The sequence below is a fragment of the Palaemon carinicauda genome, chromosome 1, assembly GCF_036898095.1.
Source record: "Palaemon carinicauda isolate YSFRI2023 chromosome 1, ASM3689809v2, whole genome shotgun sequence".
In the NCBI taxonomy this organism is placed as follows: domain Eukaryota; kingdom Metazoa; phylum Arthropoda; class Malacostraca; order Decapoda; family Palaemonidae; genus Palaemon; species Palaemon carinicauda.
Genome location: NC_090725.1, coordinates 250,208,235 through 250,226,871, shown reverse-complemented (window position 1 = coordinate 250,226,871; position 18,637 = coordinate 250,208,235). Strand labels below are relative to the sequence as shown.

Below are 18,637 nucleotides of genomic sequence, written 5' to 3'. Positions count from 1 at the left end.
GCTATAGTAACCAGGAGGGACAAGTGTGTACTGCCCCATAAACTTTCTGTTCCTTGGTTGATGGAGGAGCTTTGGCACCCCCCATCTCCCCTCTTACCTGGACTGTGGACTCCTGCTGCTCATACAGGTTGTAGGTTAGCCAAGGCACCAGCCACCTAGTGAGATACAACCACCAGAGAGTTACAGTATTGGGTCCTTCGACTGGCCAGATAGTACTACGTTGGATACCTCTCTGGTTATAGCTCATTTAGTCTGACCTATTCCTTACACATTCGTCTCTTTGCTCATACACCTGACAACACTAAGCTAACCAAACAATTCTCTTTCACTCAAGCAGTTAACTACTGCACTGTAACTGTTCATTGGTTACTTTCCTCTTGGTAGGTGTAGAAGAGAGACTTTTGAGGTATAGTGAGCTGTTCTTGTCAAAGGAAACTCCAAAATCAATCCATTGTTCTCTAGTCTTTGGTAGTTCCGTAGCTTCTGTACTATGGTCTTCCACTGTCTTGGGTTAGTTTTTTTTTTGCTTGAGGGTACTCACAGGCACACTATTATATCTGCTTCCTTATTTCTTTTCCTCTATAAGCTATTTTCCCTGTTGAATTTCTTGGGCTTGCAGCATCATGCTTTTCCAACTAGGGTTGTAGCTTAGCTAGTAATACTGACAATAATAATAATAATGATAATAATTATTATTATTATTATTTATTATTATTATTATTATTATAAGAGGACTCAATGCTTCAGGCTTGATCACCAAAGGCTTTCTTCGCACCAGCAAGATCAAGGAAAAGATATCCAAAAACACTTTCTTTCTGGCTTTGTGAGGCCAGCTTTGGCAAGGGCTCTCAAAGTTAAGGTTATCGGATCCACCTTAGCATTCAGGAAGAACCTGACATGTGCTCGGTTATTAACCCTTTCGCTGTGGATATTCAAATAGGATGTTGCACAGCTCCGCACATTTTCACTAAAAATTCAAAATGCTCAAAATTTAATGAAACTAAGTGTTTTGTGTTCTATAACATTTCTGTTTTTAGGATTTAACAATATTTTCACCTAAGTTTATCTCTTTATGCCTTAAATTCTTCAATAAATAGGTAAAAGTTAAGAAAAATCACAAAAATTCCTGTCCAAAGATGAAATAATCCTTCACCCTATTTATCATTGACTCATACATTTATTCTCCACATCAGTGATGCTTTTTGTACACCTTATGGGTATTATGTCTCAAAACATGGAATGATACAAAGAGGGGGCTTTTCAACAATTTGATCACAAAAATAAGTTGTTTGCTTTCTTTTACATTCGCCTTTACCTTTCATCAAGCAATTCTTTGGCAAGATAGATCATATAATACATTGGGGTTTGTGGTTTTTGTCAATTTATTGAGCTGGAAAATGCCTTTCAGTTAGTCTAGATTCCATTGCATTTGAAAATCTACCCTTTCTTTGAGTTTTGCTCTGCTTATACCCTTCTAACATTGTGTTAATATTTTTTTCCCTGAATTTATTTTTTTATCCAACTTAGCAGTGGGATTCTGAATGTTGTAGCATATGTATGAGTCTACTAATGCTGCTTCAATGATAAAATGCCAAATTGGTTGGTACCATTTCTGACTCTTTCTTTTATAAGCATATGTTGAGCATAACTTATCAAAATTATCAACTTCCCTCATATACTTATTGTATTCCACATGAACACATGGCTTGTCTATTTCTGTCACTTTTTTTTTAACGAAGTTTCACTTTATATGTAACTACTGTTTCTTTTAAAGATACTTGGCGAGAAGTAGAGGCCATATCACACATATAAAAGAAAAGAAATATAAATAATTCTTTAACCCAGAGTTAAAGGGAAAAATTAAAAGGACAAAGTCAGCTGACTGATAAAAGCAGAGTAATATCGAATGTTTTGCTAATAGTATAATAATACTATAATATACAACTATGTATGAAATTTATGATACTGTGAAACAAGCATTTAATAACAAACTATATCTTTATTAACAACTAGTATCACCAAGTTATGCTGTTAAAAAATAAAGTGACCGATAGGCAACTAACAGACTGATCGTCAGCTGACGAATATAAACAAAGCTTTGGATTTAGGACACGAAAATTCTTTTCTCGTGAATATGCTTGTTATTTGACTATTATTCATTTAATTAAGTTAATTTCTATATTGATTTCTGAAAACACCATTATCTGTCACATTTTGAACGTCCAATACTATGAAATACGTTTTTATTTGTGTAGTTGGCCATGGCAACAGATGAGCTCTAATGTAAACAAACTTTTACTTACGCTAAACGAACTTTGGAAAGCATGATATTACGATAACTCTATGAATAATATTGATTTATATTGAAAAAAAAATGCAGATATATCATAATTTCATGTTGACACAACGTAAAAATAACAAGAAAATTACCAAAATCACAGAGTAAATAGGAGAAGAAAGACGAGAGCTTCAGAGAGTGGTTAGTTCATAAAATCGGCAACAGATGGCAACATGTAGAAGCCATATAAATCGTCAACAAAAGGCGCTAAGCTTAAAATTTCTTACGTGATGTGGAGTAAAGTCGTTCTCCGCAGTGAAAGGTTATGAATCTGAGTAAACTAAAGTCGTTCTCCACAGTGAAAGGGTTAAAGGCTGGAGTCTGAAATTCCAGACAACCTTTTTACCTCCAACTGCCTGTTGGAGTATACCCACAAATCCATAGATACCTTTGCTTGTGGTCCTGTGGTAGCTGTTCACCAGGTTGTGTAGCCCAGCCGAGCTCCTTCACAGGAAAAGAAGCATCTCATCTATGAAAATTTTTTTTACATAAGCCTGGAATGTATTGTAGAATGATTGGCTTACTACTCTCCTTTCTTCTCTCTCTCTTTGGAGTGTAGCAGTTGTGGCCATTATGAGCGGGACTAGATGTTACATACAGGTAAACATTAAAACTGAGAAACCATTTTTTTACAAAGATCTGTTGAGAAGTATCTCCCCCATCCTCTTAGACAAGGGGGAGAGTGAATAGAATTTATTCGGACCCATTTCTCATATATAGCACCATTTCTCATGGTGCTTTCCCCACACCACATTTTGGTAGTTATAACTACCTTGTGAAATTTTAATGGCTGGTACAGCATCAGTGAAGTCTTAATCCTATTAAAGGAATCAGGCTTGTAGATAGGAAAAATACAAAAGTACTAGACTCAAACACCTTCAGACCCGTTCACTGTAAAATCACTTAATAATTGAGGGATTATATTATTATTATGATTATTATTATTACTTGCTAAGCTACAACCCTAATTGGAAAAGCAGGATGCTATAAGCCCAGGAGCTCCAACTGGGAAAATAGCCCTGTGAGGAAAGGAAACAAGGAAAAATAAAATATTTAAGAACAGTAACAATATTAAAATAATTATCTCCTAAATAAACTATAAAAACTTCAACAAAACAAGAGGAGGAGAAATAAGATAGAATAGTGTGCCCAACTGTACCTGTAAGCAAGAGAACTCCAGCCCAAGACTGTGGAAGACCATGGTACAGAGGCTATGGCACTACCCAAGGCTAGAAAACAATGGTTTGATTTTGGAGTGTCCTTCTTCTAGAAGAGCTGCTTACCATAGCTAAAGAGTCTCTTCTACTCTTACAAAGAGGAAAGCGACCACTGAACAATTACAGTGTAATAGTTAACCCCTTGGGTGAAGAAGAATTGGTTGGTAATCACAGTGTTGTCATTTGTATGAAGACAGAGGAGAATCTGTTAAGAATAGGCCAGACTATTCGGTGTATGTGTAGGCAAAGGGAAAATGAACCGTAACCAGAAAGAAGGATCCAATGTACTGTAGTACTATCTGGCCAATCAAAGGACCCATAACTCTCTAGCGGTAGTATTTCAACGGGTAGCCTATATACATGAAATTTATGTTAATCACATTATTTTTCACTGAAATTCCTGGGGTTTTCTGAATGGTACACTTACAAGGGCTTGACTGTGAAGTGCCAACTTACATTCTCACATAATACCAGATAGTTTGTCCTTCATAGGCTTATGCCCTGGTAAGCACTCTTCCTCTTGGGCTATCTAGGTCCTTGAGACCTGGCTTGTCACTTTTAAAATCTTGTTGGGAATAAATCCTTAAGCTTCCTTATATTCTTTAAGTTCCCCAACATGCTACTTTGCTGTATCTTTATTTGAATTAATAACTTCCCTCTGCTATAGTACAAGAATTATGCCACCTTTCATCATGAATTACTCAAACCTGCCCATGTTGGCAAGGAAAACACCACTATAGTACCAGCATTTGTTCCAAGGTTGTTTGTAAGTAGGATCATAGGGAACTGTTTAACTTTCTCATATACTGTATAGCGGGTTATTTTAGTGGGTGTAAATTTTAGCGAATTGAGGATAAAAGTATATGTCAAGAAATTTGGTGGCTTTAATTTTGGCAGTTGCTAGAGCTTTGCATAAAAATTTTAGCAGGAATAAAAATGTAGACTATAATTTTCACCAGAACATGCATGACATGGATTGATGGAACAATGATTACATTTCAGTATTTACTAAATAACTGGAGCCAGCTGACAACAGAATTTTATTTAATTAAGTACAGTACAAATTTACTTCTAAACTCCTTTATTGATTTAAAACATAAAATGTTAAAGATTTTACTTCATGATTTTAGCTAACAGAACTTCATCTTCATTTAGAACTTTTGGTCCTAGTATGTCATCCAGTTATGATTTCCCAGATGGAACCACGTCTCTCTTTTAAATTTTTTTTTTCTTAAGATGCTCATTGTGGGCACTTGTATAAAGAATTGATTTTCAGGGGGTGAATGAATATTCACGAAGGGAGATTTCTGTGCATACATAAATGTTATTCCCAGTATGCCTTAACTCATTAATGAATTGTATTTTTGATTAACCACCAGTACCGTTATACAATTAATGTTAGAAAGATATTGGAAACAAATCGGGTTAATATTTAAACTGAAATTGTTCCAACACGGAGTACTTACCTCAAACTACTTTCTTAGGAGGAATATCTGGGATCTGCTCCCATCCGACCAGAATTTTGTGTAGTTTACCCTATTCCCGTTCTCTATGCGGGGTAGTCTCTGGCGGAGTGATACGCGCCCAGAGACGACCCGGGGTCAGAGAGCATGCTTTCTCAGGTCTCGCTCCTCAGTAAGTTTCTGGTCGCGTCGGCGTTAACACACCGACACTCTCTCTCTAACCCAGTGCGACCCTTTGTGTCCCACGTGGTCCCTTGTGTGCTTCCCTTCCTTTCCCTCTGTGTTCCTGTGTCTCGCGGTATACATGTATTACTTGTTCATTATGGAGCAGCCCCGTCGTTGCCCTGGGCCTATGGCCAGAAAATCGTGTGGCGCTTTTCTCTCAAAACCCGAAGTTGACCCGCACTCCTTGTGTTCATCATGTAGGGGCAGTGTGTGTTCCCCTACAGCCACGTGTCCGGAGTGCGAGTCCTAGAATGAAGTGCAGTGGGTGCGTTACGGCACTAAAAAGAAGAAAGCCACTCGTCGGTCCCCGAGGAAGTCCAACGTCTCTTCGCCTCTCGCTTCGCCCGGCGTCCTGTCTGATAGAGCTTCTCTACCTTCTCCCCCTACCCAGAGTAGGGGTCGAGGTAAGTCTGTTGCGGGGAAGCGGCCGGTGGCCCTTCCCCAGAAGTCTAAATTACCAGACAGTGGTATTGTGTCGTCTGGCCAGGCAAGTGGGGTCCTTGAGGGAGGGACTGATGTGTTTTTGGGGGTCGAGGCCCTGGTCAAAAGTGGCCCCGTATCTTCGGAAGATCCTATGTGGGGAAGATCGGCAGCAGCTTCTTCTCCCGCCTCTTGGGCGGGCTTTTCAGGTGCGTCAGCAGCCGAGGGCGGCGCCGAGAAGGACGACTCGCCGCCATCAGACGCCCTCGTGTGGGCGCCTCCCAAGACGCCCTTCAGATCTCCCCACAGAATGGAAGAGGAGTTCGAGGCCTGGTTTCCCAACGAGGAGCTTCCCCGCTCCCTTCCAACACCGTCACCGTCGTTCCCAGATGTGTTTATGGAGCCTGCGTCGTCGGCCGGGCCCCATGCAGAACCGACAATGACACGTCGACTTTTTGACCCTCCTATGAGACCCTACAGATCCCCGGCTTCCTCGTTTGAGGCCTACCCTTACTCTTCAGATGAAGGAGCCCCGAGAGACCATAGTAGGCGGCAGGATAGGTTTCGCAGGAGACAATCACGGTCGCACTCGTCGTCAAGACCCCGCCACGTGGATAGCTGTTCTAGGTCCCCCAGGAGGAAGTCCAGAAGTCTTTCGCCGGAGGAGGAATGGGTGCGAGTTTCCATTCCGCGTAGCCAACTCCTGGGGGCGGCAGCCATCGCGGGCACATCGGGATGGCTCCCCAGACCCCGATCACCTGTAGGATTCATCGACGGGAGCAGTTTTGACCAGCGGAGGAGCTCCTCGCATCAGACGTCGAGGGACAGGCATAGGTCCGCGAAGGTTCCGACTCCACCCGCCCAGCGGGGAGAGTCGCCCCTTCAGTCTGGCAGCCGCGTCCCTCCTTCAAGATCTCCAAAGAGACGTCCAGAACGGGAGAGGTTTGTCTCCTCTGCGGGCAAGCCCGCGGACACCTGGTCCTCCAAATGAAGGGAAAAATCAAGGACGGAGTCCTCCGTCCCAGCGGTGATGCCCGTCCTACGGCCTGTAGCGAGGGAATCGGACCACTCCAAGCGGGTGCCACCTCCTAGTACGTCTCCCTCCGTCGGAGGTCCTCCGTCACGAGAACTAGGACCCCCCGCGGACAAGAGAGAGGACGGGGAAGAAGGCTCTCCAGCGGAGGTTTCCGCTTACCGGAGAGTCATAGGCCTCATCCGACGACACCATAGGGTGGATGAACCGGAGCCCTCGTCTGACGACTTCTGGTGTTCGAGCCTTAACAGAATGGTGGATGCCCCCGTTCAACAGAAGCCCTCACTAGCGCTCCCGGTGGCTAGAGACGTGAAGCTGGGGTTGGCACATGTCAGCAAGGTAGTGGCTAGCAATGCGGAGGCCCCCAAGAGCCAGAGCTCCTCTAGGCTTCTCCAGAGCCTAAAGACTCAGTCACGGTTCTACCTCCCGGAAGGCTACCGCGCGGGACCCTGCGCAGTAGAACCAGCAGTCGCCATCTTGGAACAAGGCGCAGCAGAAGAGAGAGCGACCACAGTCCCGGTTTGGTTCTCACCAGCGGAGACCGCCATGATGGAGGAGCTGTCCAGGGACCTGGCGCATGTGTCATCTTGGCTGGATTGGTGGGCAGCCACACTGGTAGCGTTCCAATCCGCATACGACCTAGCGGTTCCGGAAAATCAGGCCCTGCTAAAAGAGCTGATTAGCTTGGGAGGTAAGGCCCTGAAGTTCCTGTCTTATCAATCAATTACTCAAACCGCTAACTGGATCCTGAGAAAAAGGGACACTGTACTCAGCAAACTGGTAAGGCAGCTCCCCGACAGAGATGCCAGGTCCCTGAGGAGTCTTCCACTGTGGGGTGAGACTATCTTCCCCCTCAAGGAAGTAGAAGTAGTGATGGAGAAGGTGAGGAAGTTAAAGGATGTGAGAGAGCCGAGACCTCCTCCAGCAAGAAGACCCAACCATAGGAGACCTCCTTCGGACGTCCGTCTTCCTCCTCGCGCCTCACCTAACCAGCCCAGGAGAGACGCTCCTACTACGTCCTGGCAGCAGTCTTCTCAGCTCTCCCGTAGGGGATCTGCAACCACGCAGTCAGCTTTTAGGCCTTCCTACTCGGCCTCCAGAAGAGGGCGTTCGGGCCGTGCCTCCCGAAGGAGATAGGGAGGGAGGCCATCTACTCCTGCCGAAGCCTCAGGTGGGGGGATGCCTCAAAAATTCTTGGCAAGCATGGCGGGACCACGGGTCGGATCCGTGGACCGTGACGGTCCTGAAGGAAGGATACAGGTTGCCCTTCCGGGCGGAACCCCCACCTCTGATTCCAGACCTACAGGTGAAATGGTTGGCACCGAAAGACCCCCTGAGAAGGACAGCCCTGCAAGAAGAAGTCTGCTATGCAAGCGAAAGGGGCAATGGAGCCAGTCAAGAACCCAGGGCCAGGGTTCTACAGCAGACTCTTCCTGGTGGAAAAAGTGACAGGGGGATGGAGACCAGTCATAGACCTCTTGGCCCTCAACAAGTTCGTGTGCAAAACCGACTTCAAGATGGACACTCCGAAGTCGGTCCTAGCGGCCTTGAGTGAAGGAGACTTCATGATGTCGATAGACCTCAAGGACGCATACTTCCAGATCCCTGTCCACCCCTCCAGCAGGAAGTATCTAAGAGTGAAGTGGGGTACCCAGACGTTGCAGTTCAAGACCCTCTGCTTCAGTCTTTCCACAGCCCCCTAGGTCTTTACGAGGATCTTCGCGACAGTCTCAGCCTGGGCACACGAACAGGGCATCCGCCTGATTTGGTACCTGGACGACTGGTTGTTGCTTTCAGACTCAAGGGAAGTACTGAGGGGGCAAGGCGCGAAACTCCTGCAGTTCTGCAACGTCCTGGGTATCACCATCAACCTGGAAATATCCCAATTGATACCGTCCACCAGGATGACCTACCTCGGGATGGTCCTGGACTCCCGGTTGGCGAAAGCATTCCCTTCCGTGAAGAGGCTAGACAACCTGAACCAGATTCTACGGCCCTTTCTGTTGGGCCAAGGACTGGCAGAGGCTGATAGATCACCTAGTGTCATTGGAGAAGCTAGTCCCTCAGGGGAGACTCAAGCTCAGAGGAGTTCAGTGGAACCTGAAAAAGGCCTGGAACCAGACAGACTCCCCTCACAAAGTAGTTCCAATGACCACGGAAACGTAGGAGGTCCTCGAGTGGTGGATCGACACTTCGAACACCCTCAAGGGGATGCCCTTCGCAGACGACCCTCCGGAGATGCTCCTCTTCACGGACGCCTCGGAGGAGGGTTGGGGTGCTCACCTCCTCGACAGTACAGCGAGAGGAAGGTGGGGACCCGAGGAGAAAAACCTGCATATCAATGTACTGGAAATGATGGCTGTGCAGAGGGCGTGTCTGGAGTTCGTCCAGAAGCTCCGGGGGAACACCGTGGCATTGCTGTGTGACAACGCCACCGTAGTAGCATACGTAAAGAAGCAAGGAGGACTAAAATCAAGGAGTTGTGCGGCCTCATGTTGGAATTTCTGGAATGGGCCGAAAGGGAGCAGATCAAGATCTCGGCCAGGTTCATTCCGGGGAAAAGGAACGTCCTAGCCGACAGCCTCAGCAGAGTGGATTAGGTGGTGGGTTCCGAGTGGTCCCTCTACCCAGAATTGGCCAAGACTCTAATCCAGAAGTGGGGTTCGCCGGTAATAGACCTCTTCGCCATGAGACTAAACGCTCAGCTCCCCGTGTTTTGTTCTCCTGTGCCAGACCCGGGAGCAGCGTTCGAGGACGCCTTCCAGAATCCCTGGGACAACCTCGACGTATACGCCTTCTCTCCCTTCGGAATGCTCAGACAGGTTCTCAACAGACGAGGAGAGCAAACAACCTGTGGATGACTTTGGTAGCGCCCTGGTGGCCGGAGAGAGAGTGGTTCGCAGACCTAAAGGAACTGGCGCAACCACACTTTCAAAGGTTCCACGAGAACTCTCGGTCCCTCTGCCTTCACGCGTGGAGGTTATCGAGCGTCTCCTGAGGAAGAAAGGCTATTCGGCGAAGACGGCAACGAGGATGTCGGGTTACCTGAGACGATCTTCAGCCGCTGTGTACCAGGCAAAATGGGCTACCTTCACGAAGTGGTGTGCCGCTAAGAATATCAAGCCGTTGAGAGCCTCGGTCCCGGAGATAGCCGACTTCTTAGTCTATCTCAGGGACGGGGAAAGCATGTCCATCCCAGCCATTAAAGGAGTTAGAGCAGCCCTAGGTCAAGTCTTCCTCCTGAAAGGCATCGACTTAGGTTCCTCCAGACACATCTCGATGCTTATCAAGAGCTTTGAGGAATCATGCCCTCCGCAAGCAGTTAGAGTGCCCCAGTGGGACGTGGCTAGGGTCCTGAAGATGCTATCAGAGCCTCCCTTCGAACCCCTAAAGGACATCCTAGATAAAGAGCTCACCTCAAGACAGTTTTCCGTTTGGCACTAGCTTCGGCAAAACGAGTAGGGGAACTTCATGGACTTTCATATTAGGTGTCACATTCGAAGGGATGGCGTGAAGTTACCTTCAAGTTCGTTCCATCTTTCGTGGCCAAGACCCAGAACCCAACAGTCTAGGACCCCAAGTTTGAAGGATTCTCGGTGCCGGCAATCCCACGTTCAGACAACCCCAAGGACTTGCGGCTGTGCCCTGTCAGAGCAGTACGGAAGTACTTGGAGAGGACGGCCAGGCTGAGGCCCGAAGTCAAGAATCTGTTCGTTTCTTCAAGTTTGGTGAAGAAACCGGTATCCAAAAACACGATCTCCTTCTGGTTACGGCAAGTGATCAGGAGAGCCTACAGTAGTGCGGGAATCCCTATCCCAGGTAAACCCAGGCCCCACGACATCAGAGGACTGAGTACCTCTCTGGCTTTTGAGAAGAACATGGCAGTTGGCCAAATCCTGAGGGCTGGTACTTGGACCAACCAGTCGACCTTCACAGCTCACTACTTGAAGGAATGCTCGAGGAGGTCCTTGGATGGGTTCTCCCTCGGTCCCGTCATTTCAGCGCTTCAGAAGATTTAAAGGTATAGCCCCAGGGTACCCACGGGCAGTAAGTCCAAGAGACACAGGTTCCTTTTCCTTACTTCCCCCCCCCCCCCCCCCCCCCCCCCCGTTACTTAATTGCCTTCCCTAAAAGGGACTTGGAAGGCCTTTAACTACCATGAGTTACATCGTCACTGAAGAAATACGCCCCCAGGGCATTTCTTACAGAGGTAAGCCACTTTGACACTAAGTTAGTTTTTTTGGGTAGTTTTCCCTATTTCGAGTGTTTTCTTTCGGTGGGTCAGCGGAACCTAGCCACTTATCTAGGTTTCCCCTTTTTTGCTTCCATCATCCCAGTCTCTGAGCTCTACAGTACACTCCCACCTCCTAAGGTGTAAGTCTCCTAATAAAGTAGTTTTTTCTACTCCGTGTTGGAACAAATCACAAATTTTAAGTAATTTGTATTTTTCCCTAACAGTACTTACCTCGAACTACTTTCGGGTTATGCCCCACCCATCCTTCCCCGAGTGACTTACAGGACTTAATAGAGAAAGGAGAACCTCTTTCCACGAAAACTTACTGAGGAGCGAGACCTGAGAAAGCATGCTCTCTGACCCCGGGTCATCTCTGGGCGCGTATCACTCCGCCAGAGAGCACCCCGCATAGAGAACGGGAATAGGGTAAACTACACAATATTTTGGTCGGATGGGAGATCCCAGATACTCCTCCTAAGAAAGTAGTTTGAGGTAAGTACTGTTAGGAAAAATACAAATTACTTAAAATTTGTGATTTTTAGAGGAATTAATTTTAGCGATTTGACAGAGCGCGCTAAAATACGCCAAAATTAACACCCTTCAAAAAAATCCTGGTATACAGTACAGTACTATAAATGGCTAATTGTGTATTATTTATCCAAATAAATAAGACTTTTTTGTATGAGTTGAAAACCCATAAAAAATTATGAAATAAGCAAAAAGGGATTTCCTTGATGTTTTGTGGGTGTGTACTGTGTGACAGCTATTTGAAAAATAAGTAAGTATGGTTGCTTTAGCAGCATTAGGTGGCTAGCATTTTATCATTTACAAGTTCCAAAAAAGCACTCTAGTTTCAATAGCAAGAATTAATTTTGCAACCAAGACAATTTTTACATGAATACAGCACTTTATTTGAAATGGGTGTTTGACAACTGAGGGTCTGCTGTTCTAGAGGAAGGGCAGTTTGATTTGGAACTACAGAACTACCTATTAGTACGTGCGTGGTTTATGTACTGTATTCTGTATTCATTGCGCTTGTCGGACGCTACTTGATTAGACACCTTTTGTCTGTTCTTCAGTAACTTTTGGGTCATAGAACTTGTGGCATCAGTTTCATTCCATCTTTCTCAATACAGTACATGATATCGGTGAAAGAGGAACCTATGGTTATTTTCATTGCTTGAAGGGGGCTATGAGTTCTTCCATTCACAGATGCCGAGGTTTCCTTCTGTTCTTTCCCTTTATCTTTTATATTCATGGTTACATTCCCATTGTTTTTTCTCTCACCAAGACAAGTCTCTCTTGCTTTTTTCTACTATTGTAGTTTTCCACTGGATTGGCCATGTGCTGTGATCAAGAAACATACAATTGGTAGCTGTGATTGGGAACCACACAATCGGCAGCCGTGATCGGAATTTGTGCGATCAATAACCAAGATTGGGATGCATGCGATCTTGGACCATGGGATCAGGAACCACTTGATCAGAAACCTTACAATTGAAACTACATGATTGGAACTTATACTTGTTCTTCAAGTGATTACAGTGAACCCTCGTTTATCGCGGTAGATAGGTTCCAGACGCGGGCGCGATAGGTGAAAATCCGCGAAGTAGTGACAGCATATTTACCTATTTATTTAACATGTATATTCGGACTTTTAAAACCTTCCCTTGTACGTAGTACTGTTAACAAACCACCCTTTACACCCTGTAATGTACAGAACACTTAATGCATGTACTACAGCACCCTAAACTAAAACAGGCACAAATATTAAAGGCGATTTTATATCATGTGTTTCCTAAACACCTAAAAAGCACGATAAAAAATGGCAACCAATGTTTTGTTTACGTTCATCTCTGATCATAATGAAGAAACAAACTCATTTAGTGTACACATATATGTACGTATGGTTAGTTTTTGCATCGATTATATTGATTATACAGTACTGTATGTTGATTTTTTTATTACCAATGTTTTAGTTTACGTATTTTTCTTAGGACTTCCAAATGAAATCTTTTTCTTTATGACGCCGCCTGAAACGACGGCGTGTACGCTCAGTAAACAACCACGCTCAGAACAAACAAGGCATTTAACACGCATGATGATAGTGATAAATAATGATACAGTACATACAGTATTTACAGTACAAAGCATTTACAAAATATGTTACCTTACAAATATAAATTATACAGTACTTGTACGTAGCAAAGCAGGAAAACAATTTGAGAGAGAGAGAGAGAGAGAGAGAGAGAGAGAGAGAGAGAGAGAGAGAGAGAGAGAGAGAGAGAGAGATTGTTTTACGTACGTAAATGTAAATTTTAAACAAAAAAAATATGATAGGTTACAACATGTAGACTTTTAAAACCTTCCCTTTAACTTAATGCATACAGTACGTACAGTACTAAACTATAAAACAGGTTAAAGTAAAAAATAAAGATTGTTACTGTACTCACCACGAAAGAAGTTCCAGAAAAACTTGAATGACGATGGCGATGAATTTGCTGCACAGTAGAAATGATGATGATGAAGCTGATGATGTGTTCTACTGTGCAGTCAATGATAGTATTTTACGTCTCTTCAGACGGAGGTGTCTTTTCCTGGGACACCTCTTCAACTTCTTCAATTTCTTCCGAAGGCGTACTAGCAGGAGGAACTGGCTCTTTTTTGCGAGGCTGAAAAAACATTGTGATCGGAAGTTGTTGCCGCTGCTTCTTTTTTCGATCCAAGAGCATCCTGTAGGGAGTCGTGATGTCATCGACCTTGTTGCAGAATTGCATCGCGCGAACCATATCCTCGTCCCACTCTTGCAACATTTCTTTCGCCTCCTTCATATGGTTGCAGAACTTGGCGAGCCGTTCTAATGTTAAGCCCGTTTCTTCTACATTTTCTTGGGTCTCTTCCTGGGTACCCTCACTCTCTTCCTCACTTGCCGATTTCGTCAGGTCTTCGAGATCTGCGTCAGTTAGGGGCTGGGAATGGCAGTCCAACAACTCGTCGACGTCTTCAGTCGTCATGTCGCCAAACCCGTCACCCCCAATTATGGCAGCCAACTGCACAGATTTCCGTATTGCAGAGTGTTGGATTTCCGACGGAGTAAATCCCTTGTCGTCGTAAACAATATCGGGCCACAGCTTCTTCCAGCTCGCATTTACAGTTGCAGGTTTCATCTCTTGAAGTGCCTTTTGAATATTCTGCAGGCACGTGGCTATGGTGTACTGCCGCCAGTACGCCTTCAAGTTGAAGTCTTCATCCTCGTCATCTTGGGCAGCATCCACACACGCAACGAGGTCCGCCAAGGTATTCTTCGTGTAGAGGGCCTTGAACGCCCTGATAACCCCCTGGTCCATTGGTTGAATTAATGACGTGGTGTTGGGTGGCAGGAACTCAACCTGAACGCCCTCACGCGACAGGTCAGTTGCGTGTCCACCAGCGTTATCCATAAGGAGAAGGATCTTGAATGGCAAGCCCTTCTCTAAGAGATATTCATGGACTTGCGGGATGAAACACTGGTGGAACCAGTTGGAGGTCAGCATCTTCGTAATCCATGCCTTTTGATTATGCATCCAGTACACGGGAAGGAGATTCTTATTTTTGTTTTTCAAAGCGCGAGGATTTTTCGACTTATAAATAAGCCCCGGCTTTAACAAAAATCCAGCAGCATTGCCACACATCACGAGGGTAACGCGATCCTTGAATGCCTTAAAGCCAGAGGCTTTGGCTTCCTCTTTGAACAGGAAAGTTCGCGACGGCATTCTCTTCCAAAACAAGCCGGTTTCATCCATATTAAACACTTGTTCCGGCTTGTATCCACCTTCAGCGATAATGTTCTTGAAAGTCTGGTTCACGTAAGTTTCAGCAGCGGCAGTGTCAGCGGAAGCAGACTCCCCATGCAGGGAAACGCTTTTCAGGGCGAAGCGTTTCTGAAACTTCGCGAACCATCCTTTGCTGGCGGAAAAACGTTGTTTCTGACGCTGGGAATCAGTGGAGGTCCCTGGTTGAGGATCATCTACATCATCATCTTCTTCAGCATGGTCGCCATCGTCGTCATGAGGTTCCTTTGCCGCAAAATTCTCATACAAGCTCAAAGCCTTTGTTCGGATGGTGTTCGTATCCAACGCTATGTTCTTCTTCCGACAGTCGGCAATCCACACAGCTAAAGCACCTTCCATGCGTACGATCGTTTTATTACGCGTTGTAACGACTCGCTTCGCTGATCTGCTAAAGGTGATTGCAGCAGTCTTTCTAATGTTCGCCTCGTCCTTCCTGATGTAGCGAACGGTGGATTCGTTGATGCCAAAATGGCGGCCGGCGGCCGCGTAACTTCTACCATCTTTTAACATGTCGAGAAGCGTAACCTTCTCAGCTATCGTCATCATTCTTCGGTGGCGTTTAGGCTCACTACCAGCCTTACTAGAAGCAGAACGCTTGGGAGCCATTGTAACAGAAAGTTCAACAAAAAGTTCAACTTAAAACAGTCGCACACAGCACAGATTCAACTTCACAAACTTAAGAACGTCTACTCAGCAATACGCGGAAAGAGAAAGTGAACGATGCAGTCCCGCGAGAACTCTGATGCTGCGGGTTGGAGATGCGGGCCAAACACCAATCACAGGCTAGATAACAAAACTTGAGTTTTGATTCGTCATCTATCAGCGCTTGAACCAATCACAACCCGTCTTATACAGTACTATGGTGCGTTGGTTACTCATAGAAGATGTCCCGCGCACACTGAACGTACGTAGATTAAGTACAATACCGTAATAATAATAAATAATGATAATAATACTGTACAGTAATAATAATAATAATAATGATTAATAATAATAACAATAATAATTTTATTAACAACAACAACAATAATAATAATAATAACAATAATAATAAAAATTTACGTACGTACGCTATTTTACGCCTCTCTCTCTCTCTCTCTCTCTCTCTCTCTCTCTCTCTCTCTCTCTCTCTCTCTCTCTCTCTCTCTCTCTCTCTCTCTCTCTCTCTCTCGTACGCTTACAGTACTTATTCGAAATGTGATTTTTGCAACAAAGAATATTATTGGATGCAGTACTGTACTACGTACGTATACATACAAAAGATTCATGGAAAAGAAGCACATCCATTACAGTACACACCATTCTAATATGGTATGACTGCATCTGATTTGCGTTTCATGTTCGATTTAATTTTACTACGTACTGAATTATCGTATGATCACATTCTCTTTTCGTGTTTTATTTCTTTCTGTGCTGAATTATATATCATATGTAATGCAATGAACAATCAGTAAGAGCAGATATTACTATAATTACAGTATTAATGGAATTACAGGTAACAAAATATCGTATTTGGTTATCTTCAGATTTCGCGGTATTTTCGAATTTTCCGGAAAATCCGCGATATGTATATATATATGGGTTATGGGAAAACCCCGCGAAGTGGTGAATCCGCGATTGTCGAACCGCGAAGTAGCGAGGGTTCACTGTACTGTTAGTTACTTTAAAATCACTAGATAGCTGTTCCACCTGTTCCTTCCCAGTGCTTAAACCACCCCAAAAGAAAAGAGAGATCACCAAAGCACAGAACAACCAATCTGGCAGTGCCTTTTGAGACTTCAACCGATTCCACTGCGTGGTTTCGTGGGAGGAGCAGTGTTGTGACAAAAGCCAATCTACGGGAAGGATTTTCGGTACAAGGGACAGGTGCTTTTGCATGTGCTACCGGTTTTCAATCTCATATGAGACCGAGCATGAGCACTGCTGGTCAGGACAGGAGCAGCCACTCTCATTCCTCTCCTGCCTTGGGACATTCCTGAGACCCTTTGGTGACATCATCGCATGAGATCTCTGACTGGGTGATACTGTTCCTTGACTAAGATCTTCCCACACTCAAGAGACCAATCTATGACCTAGTTTTTCCAGATACCAGAATCTTCCAACTTGGTCGCTCATTATAGGATGGATCAGATGACTTCTATAATCTAATCCTAGCACTAGTACAAGGACTGAAATGCCACATTGTGCCCATGTGTTTGTTGGCCAGAACCCTGTCCAACCAAGGACAGGCATTCGATTGCCCTGTTCCATTTGTCGGACTGGCTTGTGAGTGACCTAAGAGAGAGTATGACATGTAAGATAGTGAGCATTATGACTTCTTCTTTAGCATCAATCATAATGAATGATGGGGACAAGGCTCTTTCCTCCCCTTTGTTCATGAGCTTCTAGCTAGAAACCCAAATTCTATCTACTCTAGATGCCAGGATTCTACACCTCAGGTTGCGAGCCAAAGAAAGGGAACATGATTGGGATCAGCCCCTTTTTGGATTTTCATTATGCTGCTTGACCACCACCTTAAACATACACATAATAGACCTCACCTGCAGCTCATCTTCCTCATCTTGAGGAGAGTGAGGAAGGAGGTGACTTAATGCGATATTCTCCTGGCATAGGGGAATCTGTGACTGTATCCATTGGCCATTTTCACCTCCTGCTCCAGGAGAAGCTCGGGGGTAAACACAGGATGTCAGGGAAGTAGCTATGACTGTCATTCTGTAAGAATCTCTCTGTGATGCAAGTATATCTGGCAGGCACATGAAAACATCAGACAATGTACATTACTTAGCGGAATTGACCCACAGGTCCTTGGACACGTGGCGTTAGGGCCTTTTCACAGGACCTAAGCCACGGATCGAGGATCAAGGTTACATGTTAGACAGGGATGAAGTGAGGATTGACTGGCCCTTTCCTTTCATTTTCATCTTCCCCTCTACTGGGGCACAGCATCGGGAACCCTGTCAGTTGGAATCGACTCGCTTGCAGGCAAGTGCCACCTTATTGGCATCGAACTGTCATTCCACACAATCCTCACGTATAGTAACTAGGCAAACTTATTAGTTTACATATGCCACATGGTGTGAACCAAGCAAACCCATTGGATACTACTGCGACTTGGTTAAAACTAAGCAAACCCATTACAGTAATATATGTATTCCTCAGCATTACAAAACATGTCTGCTCAGTATCCTTTATTGCAAGGGCCGTGGACCTGCTGGTATAGTCACACCACTGGTGTACGAGGTGTAAGGAACCTAAACTCTTGCTACCTACAAGTTTAGGGATCCCAAGAGTAGTTTTCAGCCTGTTGGAATAGGAACTTCCTCCTGCCTAATGATGAGTCTCCTATGTAAATGATGAGGATTTGTATTTATGCCTGAGCAAATAACGAACTTGAATATACTTTAATTTGTATTTTTATTCACTATACAAACCTGAGTCCTTTACTCATATTTTTCTGCCCTCACCAACCCCATAGAAAGTTTCAGCTGCAGTCAAAGTGAGTACTCTGTGAGCAACAAGGCCCTGTCCTGGCAGGTAACTACCAGTCAACTACTTACACCTCACTATGAAATTTTGACTGCCATATACCAACTTTGCTGTTATTGCTGTATTCACATATGTTAAGGATTCAGGTTTGTTTAGTTAGGAAAATTACAAATGACTTCCAAATTCGTTATTTTTCCTAGCCTTACAAACTCGAAACCCTTTAAAAGTTAAACTTCATACCTCAACCACCCCTCTCAGTTCTGAGCTGGATGTCAAAAGTGAAGAGTCTGGCAGAAGAGTGGGTGAGGCTACTTGCCAGCACTCCCCATCTGTCGTTTACTATCTAATTAAAGATTTCTGTGGCAATTCCAGCTCTGCTGAAGATGTTTCC

The 18,637-nt window shown here is 44.7% G+C and overlaps 1 protein-coding gene across 2 annotated transcripts in view; it reads left to right on the top strand.

Annotated features, from left to right (window-relative positions):
* Positions 1-18,637, top strand: part of Trs23 (trafficking protein particle complex subunit 4-like protein Trs23) — a 174,740-nt gene that overhangs the window by 8,960 nt on the left and 147,143 nt on the right. The window lies entirely within an intron of this gene.